At 52.4% G+C, this 24531-nt stretch overlaps 1 pseudogene; it reads left to right on the forward strand.

The window, feature by feature from the left end:
* Positions 1-16681: 16681 nt before the first annotated feature.
* Positions 16682-24531, forward strand: part of LOC131750487 (elongation factor 1-alpha 1-like) — a 73696-nt pseudogene continuing 65846 nt past the window's right edge.

Here is a 24531-nt window from a genome sequence, read left to right on the forward strand (position 1 = left end):
GTGTTGTGGAGGTCAGTCCCTCTACTGGCTCAGGGAGGGCTCCAGTCTTTGCATCTTTGCTTGGTTTAGCAAAGAAAGGGAAGAAAGAGTTAAGAAAGACCTGGAACAATGGCAGGGACCCCAGGAGCTGGGTGGGAGGAGACTCATAGAATGCGAGGCCTGCTCTCTTGCTAAGCCTTGGGATTACGTTTCCTTCCACTGTCCTCAGCAGTTCTTTGATAATTTGCCTATCTCAGCAGAGCTCAGGAGCACAGGGAAGAGGATTTTCCTTCCTGGGGCTGGAGAGTTGGCAGCGGTGGAGGAGAGTTGGGTGGGCCTGCGGCTGACCTGGTTTCTCCAGGCTACAGGGAACCGGAGACCACTTGCTGGGGACGCAGTGGGGGAAATGGGGATTCCTGCTCCTGGGGACCCGAGTCTCACCCTGGGTGAGGCCTGGAGCCTCCTTTGCCTCAGCTGGTCTCTGGCTGCCTCCAGGAGCCTTAGGGGCTGGCATATGGTTTGAAGCCCAGAGGAAGTGTACCCCGTGGTCCAGGATGCTGGGAGGGCCTCCCTCCTGTACCTCTAAACACACCTGCATGGTCGGAGGGTGCCCATGCACGGGAGCCTGCAGGAGGCTGCACTGAGGGCCTGGGGCTTTGGGGGGCAGCGCTTTACCTACCTCTGAGGGTCAGCTGAGACTGGATGTGGCCTCAGCTGGCCAGTGCTGTCCAAACTCCAGGGCTTGGGCTTAGAGGACTCACCGCGGCTGTCTGAATGGTGGGTGCGGTGCTGGGGGTCTTGAGCTCCTGGCAGCCCCGACCCCAGGTCCAGCAGCCGCCTGACCCAGAAGGGGAACTGGATGAGGGTGGGCAGCCATGGACCTAGACGGAGTGAGCTGGCAGGGGAGCTGGGGACACCCGGCCTGGGACTAAGACTGCTACCGGGATGGACTTCTAGCCCCCAGGGCGGTCTTGTGGGAGGAGAAGGAGCATCCCTGGCATGACTGGGTCCCAGGGAGGAGAAACTCAGGTGTCAGTGACCCTTGCCCGGGACAGGCACCCCGGGCCTCCGGTCAAATCGGGAAGTCAGCTGTGGTCTTCTCTTAGGTCCGGTGACCTGCACCTGGTCACGCCTACCTACCATTCATCTCGGCTGTTCAGCTGCCTCTTAACAATCTCCTGGTCTTCCTGACCTGGTTGAGGAAGATACGCTGGTGTCCTAATGGTAGTGATAATCATATTAACAATTCTGAAATAATAAATATGTGATAATGGTGATAGTGACATCTCCCTTTTATTTACATGAACTTTAATCATTTGCAGAATTCTTTCTCATGAATTCTCATTTAATCCTCATAAAACCTTAAGAAGTTGGTATTCTTTTCTCTGTTTTTATAAATGTAGAAACTGAGACTCAGAGAGGTTGAGTAATTTGCTCAAGGTCACAGAGCATGAAAATGGCAGAGCTGGTTCTTCCTCGTTGGCATGTTTGTGCCTCTCCTTGAAGTGTGTGTGTGTGTGTGTGTGTGTGTGTGTGTGTGTGTGTGACCATTGCAACTCACTGCTCCAGTCCACCCTGGATCCCCTGAGGCCCCAGCTGCCCTGGACACATCCTGGTCGAGGTGGCACTGAGAATATGACTGCCAGATAAGGGCACTGAAGTCCCTGTTGCCTGACCCGGAGACTCACTTGGGCTGGACCCTGCTATAGGACTGTCTCTAGCCACAAAGTATGAAGATTTGGGCTGTCCGGGAAATGTGAGGGGATGGGTGTCCGACCGTGCATCGGCTTTAGGGCCAGATCCAGACCGCAGCCCAGTTCAACGATTACCTGTCACCTGACTGAGGGTAAATGCCTTCCCCTTGTTCAGTCTGTCTTCTCACCTGTAAAATGGAGACTCATCTCTGGGAGGGAGTTGCAAGGAGTCCCTGAGGGAACAAATATGACAGTATTTGCTGTATAGAAGACCTGCATGCGGGAAGGTGTTGTCACCATTATAAAGTTAGACCTTATGACCATCTCGTGCAAAGTATAAACCTTGGGGTGGTTCCGCCCACCTGGGGAAGACAGGCTCTGAGCTGCCAGATCGGTGCCTTTAGTCACGGGGGTGGAGGAAGGAGGTTCCTGAGAGGGAGGGGAGCGGAGGGGAGGTCAAAGCAGCTGATGGAGGTGTGAGTCTGGTGGAAAACTAATTTCATCCAAAGAGATAGTCTTTGAATTTTGTCTTAACCTCAGTTTGGACAGCAAAGGGGACAGTGTGAAAGGAGGCCAGTCTGATAGATGAAGGCGCACAGGGTGGAGACAGGGGAACTGAAATCCATCCTTAGATGTGTCCAGTATCAGAAAACCTCAGTGTGAATAGCCATTAAATTAAAGTGTGTGTGCTTGCTTTACAAGAGTCTTTCTTTCTAGATGAATTTAAAATGTGGTTCAATTTTGAAAAACATTTGACCGATGACTTTCTCAGAATACATCTAGTGGGTTAAGTTAGATCTGTCTACCTATTGACCCATCTATCCATCCATCCAGCAAGCTACCTAGACAGCTGCAAATATTCCTACATAAAAATATGTGGATAGATAGATGTGTAAAAACAGAATCTTTGCCTGTAAATGGCTGGGCCAGCGGCCTGAGGAATCTTATTCACATGACAAATGTAATCTTAATACATTTTAAAATTTAGTTATTTAGGCATCAGTTGATTCCAGAAGGAATTTGAGGGAGGTAAATGCAGAAGCTATGTTCCGGTGCTTACAGCATGGGGTCCTTAGAAGGTGAATCTGGCAGCCACGACGGTGGAGAGGGAGAGATGTGAGGATAGAGGAGATGGTCCCATCTGTCCCCGGGGCTGGGGGGGCACCAGCGGGACCCCAGACTGGACCCGCACCTAGAGTTTCAGGCCTCGCCACAACGGGGAGCTGGGAGTCAGAAATCCCTCGTGGCTTATGCAGTCTGTGGCTCAGGCCTGGGTGTGCGTGGGTGGGTACTTGGACGAGAGTCTGTCGATCTGGGAATTTACCGCCGCATGATGACAGCTTCTGGTGAGGACCCATAGAAGGTTCCAAGGCCACCGTGGCACCAACAGGGGGACAGTGGGTGGCCTGGCGAGGGTGAGGACCTCGGGGGTGGGGCTCTCAGCCTTCCCTGAGGCTCAGGCCTCCCTTTCTGGCTGCTTTTGGGGGTGGAGGTCAAGGACTCAGACGGAGAAATCTCTGTGGGTGTTGGGAGTGGGCGTCTGTAGGTCCGTGGTTCCCGAGTCTTTCAGAAGAGGTCCCGCCAGCCATTGCCAGAGCCAAGTCCAGAGCGGAGCTGGCAGCTGAAGGGTGAATGGGTTCCGTAGCCCAGAGGGGGCTGGAGACACAGATGGGGGTTCCTGAAGCTGGGTGGTGAAGACGGCCCAGGGAGAGGACGTACTCTGTAGAGGGTCGAGGATGGACCGTGAGGAAACCGCAACATTTAAGGGGCAGGTGCTGGAGAAGCTGCAAGAGAGGCTGGGCAGGAGGGGAGCTGGAGGGGCGGGAGATGAAGGAGGACGCAAAGCCCTGCAAACCCAGGGGGAGGAATTTCCAGAACGGGGGCAGTAAGCGTCCCACAGATTGTGGATTGAATTTCCTCAGATCGCTTTGCAGGGGTGCTGAGGACCAGCTAGCATGCTTCTCATTCCTGGGCTTTGCAGGACCTGCCCAGAGAGACACAAGGAAGTATTTTCTTTCTTGGCTTGAAGCAGCAGTGGCAGGGGCGTTCCCCCCTTCTATCCTGAGCGCCTATGAGCAGCCTGTCTGCCCGCCGGAGTCAGGACAGACAGGGCAAGCAAGACGCATTTGTCCTGCACACGTGCATTACCAGTAGGGAGCCCAGACTGGCTTTCTAGGCGTTTCTGGGGGATGCTCAAGGTCAGGAGGAGGGTAGGAGAGGGGCCATCCTCAGGGCCCAGAGGCAGGCAAAGCCAGGCCGGGGGTGAGGATCTCACCCACCTGAAGGCAGATAATTCCAGAGCAGGAGGAGCTGGGGGCAGGGAGCTGTCGGGACGCAGCCTGTCCCGGCCACGGCTGCTGGCAGCTGTCTCAGCACCATGCCGGCTGCAGGCTGACAGGCCCAGGAACCCAGAGCCAGCTGTGCCCTGGGCCCAGCCTCTTCCCTGGCTGAGGCTGGTGGTTTCCATGCGGGACATCCCTGTCATTATCTGGGACTGGGACCTCCTCACCCTGGCTCTCAGGAGCTTTGAAGTCCGGGGCAGCCTACCAAGGCCTGGTTCTGGGTGGTTGCCTTGTGGCCCTGGCGCTGCCCTAGCCAACCCCTGAGGCTGTGTGTGTGTGTGTGTGTGTGTGTGTGTGTCTGTGTGTGTGTGTACGTGTGTGTGCACAGGTGCGTGTACGTGTGTGCGTGTGTACATGTGTGCGTGAGCGTGCGTGTATGTGCGTGGGGGGGCGACAGAGGTAGATCTAGCCTGGCTCTGGGGTGGGGAGGCGGCCCCCGTGCAGGAGCAGGACCGGCTCAGGTCCTCAGGTCACCCCACGAAGCCCCGTGCCTGGCTAGCCTCCAGCTCTTCTCCGTGTCTCTGGCGTGGACTGTTACGAATGTGCCACCTGTGTCCCAGCCACTGACAGGTAGCGGTGCATGCCCAAGGGGGACCCAGGTGGCACGAATGTCCTCTGGGCCCTAGAAAAGGCCACGGTTTACCTTTCCCTGCCAATGACAAAGGGCACGCATAAACATTTCTTAGCACGCATTGGCGACATTTGGGGAAAGTGTCCCTTTATAGAGCAATTCTATAGCTGTTTCTCAACTGACCTTCATTGATCATCCCCGTTTTACAGGTGAGGGAACTGAGACAAAGAGAGGTTAAGTACCCTGCCCTGGGACACACAGCCAGGAAGGGTTTGAGCTGGGAGTGAACCTGAGCAGCTGGGAGCCGTCCTGCCTGCCCAAGAGAGATTCAGCCCCGTCTCAGCCACACGGCCGCTCGGCTCTGCAGCCAGCGTACAAGGTCCCATCTTGTCCCCACTTGGTGCCCTGAGTTCAGGAGCAATTTTCAGGAGTAGTTGAACTCTGTCTTCAGACTCCAGAGCTCAAGCTCTGCTCTGAGCTGCCCGGTTGGCCTCAGTGCTGAGCTAAAGGGCCAGCAGAGCCCTTCCTGGGCCAGGGGTGCCCCTGGACAGGGGCCAGACGTGGGTACCGCCCGTGGAGCCAGATCCCTCAGGTTCCAATCCATGTTCTACCACTACCAGTTGCATGATCTTGGGCAAGTCACTTAACTGGTCTGTGCCTCGGTTTCCCCATCTGTGAAGTGCAAATGTAGTAGCTTCGGGTTTTAGAGAGAAATACACCACCTGTGAAGCCTGGGACCGGTGCCTGGTGTAGGTAAGAGGCTCACTCAGTCTTAGCTGTGATCCCACCTTGAGCCTTGGCACACCCACGCTTCTGTGGTTGGAACAGCTCTGGCCCTGCCCTCAGCCAGGCGGGTCCTGGCTCTGCATCTTTTTGGGGAGGTCTTCCCCGAGAGAGGCTGTTCTGTTATTTTCTTCCTCAGCACATCCTCTCCGTTTCCTTCGGGACACTTATCACAGCTGGTAAGTATCTCATTTGATGGTCTGTTTGATTTGTGTCTGTCTCTAAGCTCCAGAGGGTAGGGGTCTCATTGGTGTCTTTCACAGATGAGTCCCCGGCGTTGGGACAAAATCAACCTTTATGGAGTGAGTGAGCCCGGCAAGAGCCTGAGGAGGCCCTGCCCCGGGCCCAGGGCTGCGAGCTGCCTGGATGCCCTGGGACAATGCTGCCGTTCGGATTGTCCTTTTCTCCTTTGGCTCCCAGCAGCGAGCATTTTGACCCCAGGACTCATCTTCCCCTGAATGTCCCAGGGGCTGCTGTGCTCTGGGCTCAGAGCAGGGAGGGGCCCGGGGGCCTTGTGGATTTTTCGAGAAGATTGCTGCCCCGTGAGGCCCAGCTCCTACAGACCCAAGTCCACACTCGGGGCCTCTGCTTGTTCTACATGATCTGGGAAGGGGTCCTGGAGGACAGAGCTTTCCCAGGCACTTTGATCTCCCCAGTCTGGAGCCTCCATTCTGGCAGATTCTGGCCTCTCAGGGCATGAGCGTTAGTGAAGGGGGGGTTCCCGAGGCTGTTAAGATGAGCACCGTTTTCTGCAACGTTTTTCTGGTGCTGAGGAGTGAGGAACCCACCTTTATTGTAGGCCTGCTGAGCCTGGCCGAGGACAGGGTGTGGCCAAGCCATGTGTCTAAGCTTCTGGAGGCTGGGCTGAGCTTGCTGGAGGGGTGGGTGTTATCCTCCCATTTTGAGAAGGCTGCCGAGGCTCAGAGAGGGTAAGCAACTTGCCCACGGTCACAGAGGGAGATAAGGAGGCAAAACTGTAACACGGGCCTGACGCCAAGAGCCATCCTCCTGCACTCCCTGACCCCCAGGGCACCTGGAAACTCAGACAGAGAACCTGCTTCCTCGGGCCTTGAGGGCCATGGAGTAGATGGTGTTGGCATTATAAAGTGTACAGCACTCACTCCCAGGCCCGTGCTTCTGCTGGAAGCCTGCTGGTGGGTGAGAGTATTTGGGGTTTATGCAAAGGGGTTGGCTCCAAAGGCCTCCTTGGGGGCAAAGGCCAGGTCTTGTTGGCGGTCTTGTTTGAGGGGAAATGATCCCTGGGAGCAGAGGTCCCTGAGTGGGGAAACATGTGTCCTGCCCAGTGGGACGCTGGAAGAAGGCAGAGAGGGACTGGAGGCTTTCTAGGTCATTGCGCTCCCGGGCCTGGCCGTGCTCACTAAGCCGTTGATGAGGAACTCCTTGCAGAGTTGACTCTAAAAATAGATCTATAACAATTCCTGGGCACTGTTTAGAGTTGAAGCCCCAAGGGAGTCACAGAAAGCTTTCGTGCTGACAGCATGCAGGGGATCTGCAGCTGCTAAATCACACGCCGGCCTCACGGGTCTGGAGATGTTTAAGTGGGCGGCGGGGATTCTGGACGGTCACTGGGCATGCATGGCTTTGCTGAAAATATTTTCTCAGCTGCCGTTGCCTGGAGCCAGAAAACTCTCAAGAGGCACCGGTGGTAACGTTGTGACTTAGTAAAGCTGTGATGTGGTGACTCGGGAGGTTGTGACTCCCCTGAGTCAGACCTGCAAGGTCTGGCAGGCCTCTGGGCTCGAGCCAGAAGGAAATCCTGGCTCCCGGCCAGTCTCACTTTTTGTCTTGTTCCCCATCGGTTGCCAAGCTGCCCAAGGACAGCTCACGTCGGTGGGCGCCTGGCGCTCCTTGTCCTCAGGGCCACCCTCCTTAAAGCCTTGGGCCACCAGGGTCCTGGTGGGGGCAGTGTTTGGTCCTGCCTCGGCTTCTGCCTCCGGATTTTTCCAGGTGACCATGTAGGAGGCAGACTGTTCTCCCGCTGATGATGGCCACCTCTCATCGGCATGCGGATGCGTTGCCTTTCTGAAACCCCCGTGCCTTTGCCCTCTGACTTGCCTGCTGGGACGAGGCTGGCTGGGGGCTGCGGTGCAGGAAGGAGGGTGTAGGGGAGGAGATTGTGCAGCCCCTTGGTGCTGACCCCAGCGCCCTGGGCAAGGCACCTCCAGCGCTCCCACGGGTGTGGCCTCTGCTCCGAGCTCCTGACTTTTGAGTCCAGGCTTTGAAGCTGGTGAGCATTTTGGCATCTGCATTGCCTCTGGTCCGGGGCGAGCTTCCTCACCGTCCTCGGGCCACATCCTGTGGGGTCTCTGACTACCTCGAGGGATGCCCTAGAGGCTGCCTCAGTTTCCCCATCCACCTGTTGGACTTTACAGTCGTGGCCACCCTCAGTGCCCTTGGGAGGTGAAATGTGATAAAGAACACTCAGTGCGGGGGGAGCTCTGATCCCGGCAGCCACCGGGCCTCGTGTCCTCACCCCACGCTCAGACTGATGCCCTTTAACGATGCGTCTGTGATCTGAGATCAGCTTGAAGCCATGGATGCGCAGGTCGGGAGGGGCATGGGCACCCCCCATGGCTTGGTGAGCACTGTCTCTGGGCACATCTGCCACACAGAGCGTGGGGTATTCCTGCGTCATTCCAGCTGGATTCGAAGACTCTTAATGAACCTCAAGTACTATTTTGCTACGTTAATTCAGCGGTTGGTGCAGGGGTTGGTGAGCCTTGTACAACATGCATGTTTCTAACCTCAGTGGTGACCAGGGCTGGCATTTAACAGGCGTCGATCATTTGGCGGTGCTGTGAGGGGTGTCGGGTTAGTACTGGCCTAAGTTCTCAAGTGAGGATATGGAGCTTCAGAGACCGCATGGCTTGCTGAGGTCTCCTAGCACGTGCTCCTTGCCGCCTTTCCAGGCTGCCTCCCCGGGAGGGCTTGTCACCTGGAGCGTGGAGTTTGGAGACCCGGACAGCCCCTCCCCTGGACTTGGCTCTGTCTCAAAGCCTGCAGGGGGCAGGTGTGGGTTTTCCTTCCTGTTGCTCTGAATCCATTCACTGTGGACCCCTTGGCCACAATGGCCTCAGTGGGGGACCCGACCATCCGCACTGGGGAAGGTGGTAGGGATCAGGGGGTCATTCTGGGGTGGCCTCAGACCACACCCAGCACGGTCATGATGGGACCTTCATAGACACCCTCATGAGAGTTTGGGGCATCCTGGCGGCCCTCACGGCATCACTGCTCTGGGCTGGCTGCTGTGGCCTCAGCCTCCGCCAGCTGTGACCCGAGGAGTAGGAGGCTTAGGAGAGCAGCTGTGGCCTGCAGCCTGCATCTCCCTGGAAGCCTGGCGTTCCTGGGAGGGCATTTACACCAGCGAGCCTAGAGAAACAGAAATGCTTTGAAGGTAAACAACTTGATGCAGAAAGCACACTTGGTCAAGACGTGGGAAAGTGGCCGGTCACAGCATAAAAATGTCTTGTTTGTACGCTGTACAAGGACAGGGCAAGGTGCACAGCTCTGCAGACCCACCTTTGACCCTGAACTCCCATGAGAATTATGCGGCCTGCGGTCCTGGGGGAACAGAGATTCCTGATGGGAAAATGGGAAATGACACGGGCAGAGCATGCGTGTTTCATGAGGTCTCCAGGCCCTGGGATTGGGACGGCTTCAGAGGCCAAGGTCAGGTCTCAACCTAGCCACCATAGGACAAGTTACAGCCCGTCTCTGAGGCTCAGTTTCCTGATCTGAAGAAAGGGGTGGTAATTGTACCTTACAGGGTTGGCCCAAGGCTGGCTGGAGGTGAAGTTGCGTGTGAAGCGTGTGCACAGGGCCGGCTCCGGGGGCCCCTGAATGTTGCTGTCACTGTCATTGTTTCCACCAGTCATGAGATCATTGCCATTTGGCATCCAGAGGTGATGTGTGAGGCAGGGGGACCCTGGGTCCATCATTCCACTGAGAAGCCACCCCAAGCCTTGTGCTGGCAAGCCTTGGTGCATGCCAGGGTATCCAGAACATAGGATGGTATCCGATGGAGGACCAGAAGGTCTTGGAGGCAGGAAGGGGTCCTTCTGTCTCTCTCGTTGCCCACAGCAGCCTGCCCAGGACTGGAGTAAGTGCTCAAGAACTGAGTGCTGGAGAGGGACTTCCCTGGTGGTCCAGTGGTTAAGATTCCACACTCCCACTGCAGGGGGTACAGGTTCGATCCCTGGTCAGGGAACTAAGATCCCTCATGCCACGTGGCCAAAAAATAAAAAAATCTGTGTGCTGGGAAAATGAACAAATGTGGTGACAGACGCCCAGCAAACCCACGTGTGTCAATCGAGCCTTTTCACTGCCCTGGGATGTCATCACCTCTCGTCTTCAACCTGCTCCCATGGCTCCAGTGGGCTTGCTTAGTAGGGAAGCTGCTGGCACACAGCTTTGCCAGCTCCCCACTTTCTGCATACCTCACATGCTATGAGACTTGGCGGGGGGGAACTGAACCCCTTTAACAAAGAAGGGGTGTGTGGGCCTGTCTGAGTTAAAATAAGGAGGTTGTCTGCACGAGCCAGCACAGCTGGGTGGAAGAACTCAGCTATCCCCAGCGGTTGGAGCTGATTGGTGTGGGGAAGGAGAGGCGCGATGGCCCCTGGACGGGGGTCACACAGTCACAGTGACTGCTTTGGACTGCATTGTGTTTCCCCCAAATTCATATGTTGCATCCCTAACCCCCAGTGTGATGGTATTTGGAGATATCTTTGGATATCTTGCAGGGCATGAGGGTGGAGCCCTCAGGAATGGGATTAGTGCCCTTGTAAGAAAAGACACAAGAGAGATGACCTCTCTCTCTGCTGTCATGTGAGGACACAGTGTGAAGGTGGACACGTGCAAGCCAGGAAGAGGACTCTCACCAGACACGGACCACACTGGAACCTTGATCCTGGACTTCCAGCCTCTAGTACTGTAAGGGATAAATTTCTGTTGTTTAAGCCACCCAGTCTCTGGTATTTTGTTCAGCAGCCTGAGCTGACTAAGATAGTGACCCTCCAGGAGAGAATGGGAATGGCTTCTGCTCTGGTGCTGGGGGCTGGTAGAGTTGCTTTGACTGTGGGATCTGAGACATCATCTTCCTCACCTCTCAGAGGGACAGAGGGCAGTGCCCTCCAAAAGACGCTGGCCTGCCCTTCCTGCCAGGTGTCCAACTGGTCCGTAAGGGGCTCTTGGTGATTGTGTCCACAGCAGGAAGTCCTTAGTCAGGGCCAGGCAGGGCAGAGAACTTGGTGAGGGGCGCCCTGGGCCATGGCAGAGGAGAACCATGATGGCTGTGACAACTAGGACAAAGGCTCCAGGAAGTCAGAGATGCTGGATGGGGGGCAGCATCAGGAAGGAAAGTGTGACCTGGGAGGGGAGGGGTCCAGCGGAGGAGGGGGGAGTACATGGATAGGGCCAATTGCGAAAGACCCTGGACACATGGTGGGAAGTATGGATTTGGGAGAAAGCTGCCTTCCTGTCAGTTAAACAAGGAGTTTAAACTTGGAGAAATAACAAAGAATATGCGAATAATTTGTTTTTTAAATTATTATTTTACTATAAGATATTTAGACATGAAAAAGAGCTGGGGAGAGGAATATGGGAATAGGATAAGTTAAAATATGACAATGTACACTGTTGTTACCAATGTTCATTCATTTTTGGAATAAATGCTCCCTAGATTGCTGGTAGCCTTTGGTTGATTTCCAGAGTTCTAAACAGTTTAATTCTGACAATTTCTGCCAGGGTCCTCATTGCCTTTATGGAGGAGGGGCTTTCAGACATCCTTATTCTCTCATTTTCACTGATGTTACCCTCTCATTTTTGTTTCTGTATGAAGAATTTCCTTTAACATTTCTTGTAGTGCAGATCTGCTGGTAATGCATAATGAATTACCTCAGGTTTTGCATGTCTGAAATTTGCATGTGTTTATTTTACCTTCATTTTTTTAAAAAAGATTTTTGATGTCAACCATTTTTAAGGTCTTTATTAAATTTGTTACAATATTGCTTCTGTTGTTATGGTTTTTGTTTTGTGGCCACGAGGCACGTGGGATCTTAGCTCCCTGACCAGGGATCAAACCCACACCCCCTGCACTGGAAGGTGAAGTCTTAACCACTGGACTGCCAGGGAAGTTCCTGCCTTCATTTTTTTTTTTTTTTTTTTTTTTGCGGTATGCGGGCCTCTCACTGTTGTGGCCTCTCCCGTTGCGGAGCACAGGCTCCGGACGCGCAGGCTCAGCGGCCATGGCTCACGGGCTTAGTTGCTCCGCGGCATGTGGGATCTTCCCGGACCAGGGCACGAACCCGCGTCTCCTGCATCGGCAGGCGGATTCTCAACCACTGCGCCACCAGGGAAGCCTCTGCCTTCATTTTTGAAAGATATTTCACTGGACATGGAATTCTAGGTTGACAGCGCCCCCCCCCCCCCCAGTATTTAAATATATAATTCCATTGTCTGCTGTCATTTTAATTTTTGTTCCTTTGTACATTATGTGTCTTTTTCTCTGATGGCTTTTAAGACTTTACTCACCTCTTAACAATTTGATCATGTTTTTGTCTTTCTGTGGTTTTCTTTATATTTATCCTGTTTATTGAGCTTGGATCTGTGAGTTTATTTTTCATCAAATTTGGAGAAATTTCAGCCATTATTTCTTGAAATATTTTTTCTTCTCTCTGTCTGGGGCTCCAATTACATACATGTTGGACCACTTGATGTTATCTCACAATGTTTTATCTCTCTGTGCTTCACTTTAGATAATTTGTGTTATGTCTTTAAGGTTACTGGCCATTTTTTCTGCAGTGTTTAGTTGGAGTTACTCTCATTCAATTTATTTTTCACTTGCATTTTTTGGTCCCTGGAAGTTTGTTTCTTTTTTGTATCTTCCATTTTTCTTTTTATCATGTTCTTATTTTCCTTTTGAGTATTTGGAGTATATTTATAATAGTTTTTTGGAATCTTATTTAAAAATTAGTACACAATAAAACAAACTTTTGATACATTTATATGAATTTGACACACATATAGATTTGTGTAACCCTCACTGCAGTCAGAATACAAAACAGTTCTATCACCCCAAAATACTTCTTCATGCTACCCCTTTGTAATGATTCCCCACTGCTACCTTAAGCCCCCGGAGATCACTTGTCTGTACTCTGTCACTAATTTTGTAACAAAGTCTTTGTTAGAATTTTGTCTGTTTGAGAATGTCATATAAGTAGAATCATAGAGAATGTAACCTTTTAATATTGACTGCTTTCACAGTGTAATACCTTTATAATTTGTCCAAATGATTGCATGTATCAGTAATTTTTAAAAAAATATCATTGAGTACTCTATTCCCTTATATGGATACACTAGAGTTTATCTATTCACCTGTTGAAGAACATTTGGGTTGTTCCCAGTGTTTGGCTGTTACAGATAAAGACGCTATGAACATTCACGTACAGGTTTTTCTGTGAACGTATGTTTCCATTTTTCTAGGGTATATATATCTAAGAGTGAGATTGCTGGGATGGGTAGTGTATGTTTAGCTTTAAACAAAACTGTTTTCAAAGTGTCTGTACCATTTTGTATTCCTGTCAGAAACATATGAGACTTCTCGTTGCTGTACTCTTACTGGCATTTGGTATTGTCAATATTTTCTATTTTTGCCATTTTGATAGGTGTGTAGTAGTATCTCATCATGGTTTTAATTTGCATTTCCCTAACAGCTAATGATGCTAAACACCTTTTCATCTGAATATTTGCCTCCTGTATATCTTCTTTGGTGAAGTGACTGGCCGAGGTTCTGCCCATTTTTTATTTTGGTTTTCTTACTGTTGGATTTTGAGTTTTTGATATATTTTGGGTAGAAGTTCTTTATTGGATATGAGATTTGCATATTACTCCTAGTCTGCAGCTTGTCTTTTTATTCTTTTTCCTGTCTATGTTAAAGAGCGGAAGTTCTTAGTTTTGATGAAGTCCACGTTGTCATTATTTTCTTTTATGTATTTTGCATTTTGTGTCATGTCTAAAAACTCCTTACCTAATTCAGGTGATGAAAATTTTCTTCCATGTTTTCTTTAAAAAGTTTTGTGTTTTACATTTAGATCTATACTCCATTTTGTTTTGTTTTGTTTTTAATAAGGAGTATGTTTAGATCAGCTTAAGAAAAATTATTTTTTGCCCATGATGTCCAGTTGTTCCAACACCATTTGCTGAAAGGACTATACTTTATCCATTGAATTGCCTTTGCGCTATGTCAAAAGTCTATTGGCCATACTCATGAGAGTCTGTTTCTAGATGCTCTATTCTGTTCCATTGATATATGTGTCTATCCCTTCACCAATATCATGCTGTCTTGATTAATGTAGCTTTTTAGAAAATCTAAAAATCAGGGAGTGTGACTCCTCCGATTTTATTTTCTTTTTCAGAATTTTGGCTTTGCTAGTTTCTTGGCCTTTCTATTTAAAATTTAGAATCAGTTTGTCTATAACTACCAAAAAAATCATGCTGGGGTTTTGATTGGAATTGTGTTAAATCTGTAGATCTATGTAGGGAGAATTGACATCTTTGTGAGTTTTCCAATGCACGACCACGCCGTCTCTTGATTTATTTAGGGCTTCTTTGGCGTCTTACCTCAGCTTTTAGAGTTCCTGGCACACAGATTCTATCCACGCTCTGTTACATGCATGCGGCTGTGTGTGCGGAATAGTCTAATAAGAAGCCTTCTGTGGGTATGAGCCTTCCTTCCGCACAATCCAGGGCGTAGCAGAGGGATCCCACACTCACTCGGGTTCTGTGTGCCCGACTCTGAGCCCGCAACTGGCGGGAGCTGGGAACACCAGACGAGTGGGACTTGGTCCCTGTCCTCGAGGAGCTCAGATATTCAACCCTTGCGTCAGATCCTTATGTTATGAGTCATCAGAGTGATTCGTGTTCTGGAACGTGGCTGTGGGTTGGCAGGACTCCCCTCTCTCCGCTCCCGAGGGAATATCTAAACCACGGGAGGAAAGTGGCGCTCCTCCTGTCACATCTTATCAGTACGTTTAATTAACCACAGGCAACATTTGCCGACATGATTTCCAGACTGCGAGCACGACGTGAAGTGTTCTGGCAAATTCTTGGCCACACGAGACTCTTTGAACAGCTTGCTCTGGGTGGCCCCAAATGGGAAGAGTCTGTCCCTTTGGGCTTCCCAGCTGGTGAGGCCCTCCTGGCCACCATTCCTCACGTAGGCTCACTGGTTTGCAGGAGAAAATGCTGTTGCAGCTCCTCCTTCTAGGGTTCTCACCGTGCCCTTCCGGGGGGCCTGGACATCTGACACTGTAACGCATCCTGCTCACAGGTTTCCAGCCTGAGTCCTGGCCAGAAGCAGCGTCCTGCCTTCCTGTGCCTGACCGTGAGTGAGGGACACTTTCCTCATTGCCAAGGCTCTGCCTGCGTTCCTCCTGGCGGCTCAGCCTGGCTCGATGTGTAAGGAGAGAGGAAAACAGTGCCCATGGTAACCCCTGAAGGTTGGCTACTGTTTCATCTCAAATTGAACCATTTCCAATAGTCTTTCAGCAGACTTGACTTAGTAGTTTTGGAATCTGTGGATTCCATCTGGGCAAAGTCAGAGAGCCCCCAAGGGGCCCTGGGCTCTATGGAGTCATCCTTGCTGGCAGGCCTGGGCCGCTGTCTTTGGGTGTGGTGGATGCGGAACAGTGATGAGCTGTATCCACGAGTGGGAACGAGCCCTCCGTGGTGGAGGGGAGGGGTCAGTGGTGAGAGGACTCATGACGTAAGGGGGAGAGGGCCTCAACTGCACTCTGAGAGGGGAGCCCAGCCGTCAGTGGTGGGAATGGAAGGACTGTGCCTGCTCCAGCCGAGGCCTCACAGGCTGCAGACCCGCTCCCCACCAGTGCGTGACCCCGGCATCATCTGAGCCTCATCTGCAAGCGGAGACCTGGTACCCGCCGGGGCTTCTGTTTGGGATCCAACCCAAGTGTGAGAATGAGTCCAGAGCTGGGGGTCCACACAGAGTGAAGGCTGACTCCATTGAAGGCTGATTCAGGCAGAATCAGTTAAGACTTTTCATTTCAAGAACCCAAAAAGCCAGCTCAAACTGGTTTAAATGATGAGTGAGTGAGTGAATGAAGGAATAAATGAATAAGGCCTGGCGGGCAGCAGGGCCGGCCTGTCCGGGCACCAGGCACATAGCCAACTCCTGCCGGAGGAGAGACCGGGCCAGAGCAAGGGCCAGCTTCAGTGGGGCCAGCGGTCGTGGAAGGCTCCAGTACTGTGGGGCACTGGTCTGGAAGGTCTGGAAGCCCAGGAGTCAGGCTGAGGCCGGGCCCCACCCACTGCCAGGGCAGCTGGGGCAGGAGGGAAGATCTGCTCTCAGATCTTCTGAGACCTGCCACTAAACACCTGCCACCACTCAGGTGTTTCGGGCTCACCTCTGGAGCAACGTGATCTGGAGTTTTGGGCGACACCGGTTCTTAGGAAGGATCGATGAGCCCAACATTCATTCATTCACTTTATTCTTTTTGTCTTTTCTCCCAGGCAGCAGATAGTCAGGAAGGTGGCATGTCAGGGGCTGTGACAGGCCGACCACATCCTTGACTGGCCCTGTGGAGTTCGAAGCCTGGAGAGGGAAACAAAAACCAACAGGCTTTTCCCTCCCAGAGTGACAGGGGCAGCATGGGGGGCGCGAAATGCAAGGAGCTGAGAGAGAGAAGGGAGGGGCATCTGTCCCTGTCTGGCGGTGGTCAGAGAGGGCTGCCTGGAAGAAGTGATACCCAGGCTGAGACCTGAAAGGCCTATGGCAAAGAGCAATGTGAAGTAGGAGGGGAGGGGTGTACGAGGTAGCGGGAGCGGCTTCTGCCAGGCCTAGAGGCAGGGGAGCGTAGGCGAGGCTCTCGGCGGGCAGCGAGGAGCCCGGTGTCTTGCTGTGCTTTGGGTCCTGGCCCTCGTCCCCAGCCCAGGTGATGGAATTCTGTCCCTCCTCTCTCCATGGTCCTGGCTGCTACAGTCTCCCTCCTGGTGCCCATGGCCTCGGGCCTGGGGGAGGCTCTGCTGTGGGGCTTGGGGCATCAGAACACGGGACCAAGGGGGCCCCTGACTCTGGGACTGAAATCCCTGGTGTGTCCTGGAGGCCGCCTCGGCCCGAGCATCTGCAGCCTCTGGGCAGGGCCCGGTCTTGCAGAGCCTGGAAAACCCACGGCACGTTTAGAGGGATGAAGGCGGGTTTCTGGGGTTTCCATTTGAGGACCCAGAGATGACAGCTGTCCTGCCTTAATTCCAGCACAGCAGAGGGAGAGGGGCGATTCCAGCCGGGCATGCACGTGGGTGCGGCTGGGGCAGGGGCCTCTCAGTGGCTGGCCCCGCCTGCCAGCCACTTGGGTGCAGAGGAAGAGCAACGGGGTTACTTCCCTCCTGACACTCGGCTGAGCACCTCAGTGCAGATGAGAGAGGGCGACGCGTCAAACAGTCACAAGCTGCACACGGCCCGGGAGGGGGTGCGAGCGTGGCAGGCGTCCTGCCCACGGCTCCTGCCAGCCTCGCAGCCGCGCTGGCTGAGGATCAAACAGCGCAGACGTGGCCCGGGAAGCAGAGGGGTGGGCAGGCGCCTTCTCGACGCGCGCGGCCCCCCAAACCTGAAAGCCAGCTCCGGGAGTACCAGAAACTGACCACAAATGAACATTTCTCCGTGATGAGCGGCCTTGTGCCAGGGAGGTAAGAAGGTTCTCATGAACGCAGGTCCTTTTCCAAGCAGGAAGGAGTGGTTTTTACATTTTTGCCCTCTTCCGCATCTCTCTGGAGCTTAAGGCCTGCCGCGTGCCAGGCGGGGGGAGGAGGTGTCAATGTCTGTTTGACCATCTACAGCATTAGGGAGCTGCCAGCAGGAAGGACGGGGACTTGGTGATGCCTGCTGATGCTGGGCTTCCTGCTGGGTCAGCTCAGAGGGTCCTGTTCCCGTCAGCCGTGCAGCCCATGCATCTCCCCAGGGCACTTCCGTGGCCAGGCGTGTGGCTGGCCTTTGGCAGTGCGAGCTCAGATTTGCTTTCTTTTGCTACGGCGCTTCTCGGTGCTCCTCCGTGAGCCTGTCTGCTGCACCAGCCCGAAGAGGGAGGATTTGACAGGGGAGGTGACAGGGCTGCGTCTGCAGGTTGGGCGCTGGGAGACTGTATACGTGGAGGGGCCACTGGCAATAAATCTTGGATGGAGTCAGCAGTGGACTCTCTCGGCAGGCAGGACTGGGTGAAAGGAGGCTGGGCAAGGAGACCAGGAGCAGATCTCAGCCCAGGCTCTGCAGTATTTGTATTGAGAACTGTTTAGGCGGAGCTCCTTTAAAAGGATGTGGAGGGAGTTGGCATCATCTGGCAGATACCACAGGGCTTTACCGGCAAGAGGTCAGGGGAGGGAGGTCATGAGGTGTGAGCAGGGCACCGGCTCTCTGATCTTCTTTAGGCCGGAGCTGGGAGGTCAGAGGGCATCTCAGGGACGCCTTGGGGAGCTGGATGCAGTCTTGGTGTGAGTGCAGATCTGGCCCCTCCGCTTATTAACTGGGCAAGTGGCCCAGGTGACCTGAGACTGGGTTTCCCCGTTGCAGGATTGTGTAAGGTAAATAATAACAGTGCCTCCTGTGTGCCAGGGCCTTTGCATATCACATCGCATCTCATGCGATCATCGAGTTCATTAGCTCCCCGAGCCCAGAGACCAGGAATCTGGACCGAGTCTGTCTGGCTCTTTCCCCAGCACTGTGTGGCTCTCATGTGTGTGACCACACCCAGCTCTGCACTTTACATGCAGTAGGTGCCCAGAGATGTTAGCAGGAACCATCGCCCTCCTTCCCTCCCCGAAGCCTCTCTTTCCTCCACCCTCTGTGTACACTCAGTACAGCACACACCTGTCTTGTCTTCACCTGTGTGCAAGGCTGGGCCCCCTTCCCGCAGGGCAGCCCAGTTAAGGGAACCTGCTCCCCACCCCCCCCCCCAGGCTGCAGCCCCACAGGGTGTGGCCACGTAGTGAGCTCGTGCTAACAGAATGTGAGTGGAAGTGACACGCGTCCATGGGGTTAACAGATGGGCGTGCTGGGGGCGGGGAAGGGAGTCTTTTTTTGTTTTTTTTAACATCTTTATTGGAGTAAAATTGCTTCACAATGGTGTGTTAGTTTCTGCTTTATAACAAAGTGAGTCAGCTATACATATACATATGTTCCCATATCTCCTCCCTCTTGTGTCTCCCTCCCTCCCACCCTCCGTATCCCACCCCTCTAGGTGGTCACAAAGCACCGAGCTGATCTCCCTGGGCTCTGCGGCTGCTTCCCTCTAGCTATCAATTTTACGTTTGGTGGTGTGTATATGTCCATGCCACTCTCTCACTTCGTCACAGCTTACCCTTCCCCCTCCCCATATCCTCACATTCCCACCAGCAGTGCAAGAGGGTTCCCTTTTCTCCACACCCTCTCCAGCATTAATTGTTCCTAGATTTTTTGATGATGGCCATTCTGACCGGTGTGAGATGACATCTCATTGTAGTTTTGATTTGCATTTCTCTAATGATTAATGACGTTGAGCATCCTTTCATGTGTCTGTTGGCAATCTGTATGTCTTCTTTGGAGAAATGGATTAAAGACCTAAATGTAAGGCCAGACAGTATAAAACTCTTAGAGGAAAACATAGGAAGAGCACTCTTATCACATAAATCACAGCAAGATCCTTTTTGACCCACCTCCTAGAGAAATGGAAATAAAAACAAAAATAAACAAATGGGACCTAATGAAACTTACAAGCTTTTGCACAGCAAAGGAAACCATAAACAAGACGAAAACACAACCCTCAGAATGGGAGAAAATATTTGCAAATGAAGCAACTGACAAAGGATTAATTTCCAGAATTTACAAGCAGCTCATGCAGCTCAATATCAGAAAAACAAACCACCTGATCCAGAACTGGGCGGGGAGTCTTTTGATGGGCACTGTTAGTTTTGCACGGTGAAGAAGTTTTCGAGAACTACAGTGTGACAGTGTGCATACAGCTACCCGCCCCAGACCGTGCACTTGAAAATGGCTTAAGAGGGTACATTTTATTTTGTGTATTTTCACCTCAGTAAGAACAAACCCCTCAAACCGGATGTGCTATCTCTAGAGAGAGGACTCTGAGGGTAGATGGAGCCCGGGTCCCTGAAGGAGCCTGTGGAAGGCCACCGGGCCAGGAACATCGACATTGGATGTGAGGGAGTGAGACGTTAATTGTTCCTTTGTTAGGTCACCAAGATTCTGGGCTTATCTGTGATAGCAGCTAGCATTGCCTCAACTAATCAAGGGGGCTTCAGAGGTAAAGACCAAAGGCCTCCCTTCCCTCTGGAGTTCACAGGATAGGAGATGGCAAACATAAAGGCCGAAACACAAGGTGGGTGAGCACCTTCAGAGCACAGGCAAGGATACGGGGGAGCCAGAGGCGGGGAGGACTCCTCGGGATCAGAGAAGAATTCAGGGAGGACGTGTCCAGGAAGAGGACGTTTCAGAGGTGGTAAAGGGGAAGATGGGCCACTTGGGAAGGGACCCCACTCTGAGCAAAGACCTGAGAGCCGAAGTCCATGCGAAGTGTCCGAGGACCTGGGGGCGTGAGTGGTGGGGCCGGGCCGGGCAAGACTGAAGAGTGTGGACTTGGTTTTGGAGGCAGTGGGAGCCACAGAAGGCGAATCAGGGAGAGCATGACAGATGCACTGGGCTTCAGGCAGGCCCCTCCAGCCGCCCGTGCAGGGATGCCTGGAGCAGGAGATGTTAGATGTGAGAGACGAGGAGGAAGCTGGGGGGTGGAGGGGAGAAGTTCAAGAGGGTGGAATCCCAGAACCTGAGACAGAGAGGGGCTGTGGTGGAGGGGAGCAGTGGCGCGAGGAAGCCTCCCTCCCTTTGCGCAGGCTGTGCCCTGGATGTCGGGGGAGGCGCCTTTCGTGGAGGTGGGGAGCCCAGGGAAGGAACAGCGGGCTATTGGGTGAGACGGTCCCAGTTTGTTGACCCCAAGGTGGACAATGGCCCTTCCCATGCTGAGAATCAGCCCCCGAACTCTGCCCTTCTCTTTGAAGGGTCTGGAGCCTGTCACTGCCAGGGGTACCAGAGGGCCCCCCAGAATGCCTGTGACAGCCCCACCCCCACGTCTCCGGTCCCATGGGTACCAGGCGGATGCTTCCTGGAGCGGATGATGGTTTTGAATGTGCAGGACCATGAGCTAAAAGCAAAGTGATGCCGTGAACACACGTACTCAGAGAACTTCTATAGTTCTTGCATTGCCTTGAAAAATCATCTATAGGATTTGCTTTGCTTTGTGGCATTTATGAGAAATCTACCTTGCAAATGGGTTTCAAAAATAACCTCTCTCACAGCTCTGCGTCCTGCTCACCTGTGGGGATGGGGTGTGGAAGGGTGTGCGTGGCCTGGAGGTCTGGGCCTGGGACCGGCTTGGGTTACAGCAGGAGGGACATGGCAGGACTTGGAGGTGTCTGCTGTGCCAGGGGCTTAGGCCTGGAGGGTCAAAAGCCAGGGGACACGGGCACCTTTAGTGGGTGCAGGGGCTCCTCCGGCACAGCGAGCCGTCAGCGTCGGGTGTGCCCCCGGCAGGGCTCCGTCGTGGTCCCCTGACCCTGTTGCCCGGGGCCTCCTTGTTCATCAGCAGCCACGGGGACTTCCTTTCCAGCATTCCGGTGGGGACGCTGGCCATTCCCCACAGCCTCAGCTGGAGAGCTGGGAAGTGGAGTCTGCCTGTCCTCCCAGCGAGCGTAGGGCGGGAGAGGTGATGGACAAGCCTCGCAGACTGAAAGAACCGTTTCAGACTGACACCGGCTTCCTCCCCCTGTGCCCTCTGGCTGGGGCAACAGCCCCCATCTGCCCGAACAGGAAGTCAACCCAACCCTCCATCCTCCCCCACGCCCACGTCCACTCGGTCACATGGCCTGCTGGTGCCAACCCGGAAACGTTCCCTGAGTCTGTTCCATCCTCTCCTTCCCCCCAGCAGCTCTCCCCTGGGCGATGGAAATCTCTGAACTGGTCACCCGTGTCCAGTCTCTCCTTCCTCCCCCATCTCCAGGAGGATGGTCCTGAAACCCTTCTGCATGTCTGGTCATCACACTGATGCTTAAAAAATTCCCTTGACCCCTTAGTGTCTACGAGACGAATTTTAACGTTCCCACTTCATTCGTGGAATGTTGCACCTTTGTGGGGTCCCAGGCCCATGTGCAACTCCGTGTGTCTTCACATGTCACTCTTTCTGCCAGGAATGCCTTCACCTCTCCCTCTCTCTTTGTCCGGGAGGGTGAACCAACTGGCCTGGCAATGGTTAGGCCAGTCTGGGCTGCGGCCCCTGGAAAGTGCATCGTTCCTCCTTGCATGTCTAACCTGCAAGCTGGGCCCACGCCCGGGCTCTGGCCTGCTGCGGAACGTCTAGTTACCCTAGCAGCGCCGCCCAGCAGGAGCCTTTGAGAAATGCGTACGTAAGCGCAACTTTATGGACCTGCTGGTGCGGGAATCTGAGCGATGGCAATTTGCACAGGTTGACCCTCAGACAAGCATGGCACCAATTACTTCTTGGTGAGCAGCTGTACCAGTCTTTTGTAGCATAATAACCGGGAGTTCGGGGAACAAGCATCTGAGAAGGCTTTGGCTGGGGAGCTTTTTCAGCTGGCTCTGTCTTTGCAGCCGCCGTCACTCAGTGGGTACGAAGAGACCTCAGCCAGCTTCCTGGGGCCTGATGACAGCCAAGCTGCAACTCTTCCGGCGGCACCATGATGCTCCACGCCAGGCACCTGCCTCATCTCATCCTCCCTGCAGCACTGACAGGTAGATGCTTTTAGCCCTTAGGAAAGATGGGGACCTTAGTGGTTAGCAAGAGGCCTCCCAGGGGCTCGTGGCAGGGCTGGAATTAAACCTGGGTGTGTCTGACTCCCAAACTCTTGCCCTTCTGCCACTGTGTCTGTCCCTGAGGAGTCAGGGGTGGATGCCTTTTGAACCTAGCTCCTTGCCTGTCTCTCCCACCTCATCCCCAGCCACCGCTCTCAGACACCCTGTGTTCTAGGTACGTTGAGCTTACGTCCAGGGAGTGCAGAGCAGCACGAACTGTGTGTCTTTTATGTCACATGGACAGCCAACGCGTGCTAGAGGTTGTCTCTGTGTCAGAACGTGGCAGACCACAAAAAATGGCCATGGATGGGCTTCCCTGGTGGCGCAGTGGTTGAGAGTCCGCCTGCCGATGCAGGGGACGCGGGTTCGTGCCCCGGTCCGGGAAGATCCCACGTGCCGCGGAGCGGCTGGGCCCGTGAGCCGTGGCCGCTGAGCCTGTGCGTCCGGAGCCTGTGCTCCGCAACGGGAGAGGCCACAACAGTGAGAGGCCCGCGTACCACCAAAAACAAACAAACAAACAAACAAAAATGGCCATGGTTCTTTCCCTCCTCAGATTCACACCTCCTTGCCGTGTTACTTTGGGAGCTCTCTCATTCTTTTTTTTTTTTTTTTTTTAAGTTACTGCATTATTTTATATTTTTGTTTTTTTATTTTTTTATTGAAGAATAGTTGATTTACAAACTTGTGCCAGTCTCTGCTGTACAGCAAAGTGACTCAGTTATACACATATAGACATTCTTTTTCGTATTCTTTTCCATGATGGTTTATCACAGGATATTGAGTATAGTTCCCTGTGCTCTACATTAGGACCGTGTTGTTTATCCATCCTATATATACTAGTTTGCATCTACCAACCCCAAACTCCCACTCCATCCCTCTCCCTCCTCCCCTCCCCCTTGGCAACCACAAGTCTATTCTCTATGTCTATGAGTCTGTTTCTGTTTTGTAGATAAGTCCATTTGTGTCCTATTTTAGATTCCACATATAAGTGATATCGTATGGTATTTGTCTTTCTCTTTCTGACTTACTTCACTTAGTACGATAATCTCTAGGCCCATCCATGTTGCTGCAAATGGCATTATTTCATACTTTTTTATGGCTGAGTAGTATTCCATTGTGTATATGTACCACATCTTCTTTATCCATTCATCTGTCAATGGACATTTAGGTTGTTTCTATGTTTTGGCTATTGTGAACAGTGCTGCTGTGAACATAAGGGTGCATGTATCTTTTGGAATTACAATTTTCTCTGGGTATATTCCCAGGAGTGGGATTGCTGGATCATATGGTAATTCTATTTTTAGTTTTCTGAAGAACCTCCATACTGTTTTCCATAGTGGCTGTACCAACTTAACATTCCCACCAACAGTGTAGGAGGGTTCCCTTTTCTCTATACCCGCTCCAGCATTCATTATTTGTAGACTTTTTAATGATGGCCATTCTGACTGGTGGGACGTGGTACCTTGTAGTTTTGATTTGCATTTCTCTAATAATTAGTGATGTTGAGCATCTGTTTCTATGCCTACTGGCCATCTGTTTGTCTTCTGTGGAGAAATGTTTATTAAGGTCTTCTGCCCATTTTTCGATTGGGTTGTTTGTTTTTTTTTGTTGTTGAGTTGTATGAGCTATTTGTATATTTTGGAGATTAAGCCCTTGTCTGTCACGTCATTTGCAAATATTTTCTCCCATTCCGTAGGTTGTCTTTTCCTTTTTTTTATGGTTTCCTTTGCTGTGAAAAAGCTTGTAAGTTTGATTAGGTCCCATTTGTTTATTTTTGTTTTTATTTCTATTGCCTTGGGAGACTGACCTAAGAAAACATTGGTACGATTTATGTCAGAGAATGTTTTGCCTGTGCTCTCTTCTAGGAGTTTTATGTCTTATGTTTAAGTCTTTAGGCCATTTTGAGTTTATTTTTGTGCATGGTGTGAGGGTGTGTTCTAACTTCATTGATTTACATGCAGCTGTCCAACTTTCCCAGCACCACTTGTAAAGAGACTGTCTTTTTTCCATTTTATATTCTTGCCTCCTTTGTTGAAGATTAACTGACTGTAGGTGTGTGGGTTTATTTTTGGGCTCTCTGTTCTGTTCCATTGATCTGTATGCCTATTTTTGTACCAATACCACAATGTTTTGATTTTTTTTTAAGGTCTCAGCTCAAGTTTAATAAAACTACAAAAGACCAAAAGTGATACCCTACTACTGTACACATCAGTTTGCTTGCCCCATAATGCAGCCCAGGCCATTCCCTCCAGAGGAAGAAAGGCTGGCTTCCCCAACCCC

This window comes from Kogia breviceps, chromosome 2 (genome assembly GCF_026419965.1).
Source record: "Kogia breviceps isolate mKogBre1 chromosome 2, mKogBre1 haplotype 1, whole genome shotgun sequence".
Classification (NCBI taxonomy): Eukaryota; Metazoa; Chordata; class Mammalia; order Artiodactyla; family Physeteridae; genus Kogia; species Kogia breviceps.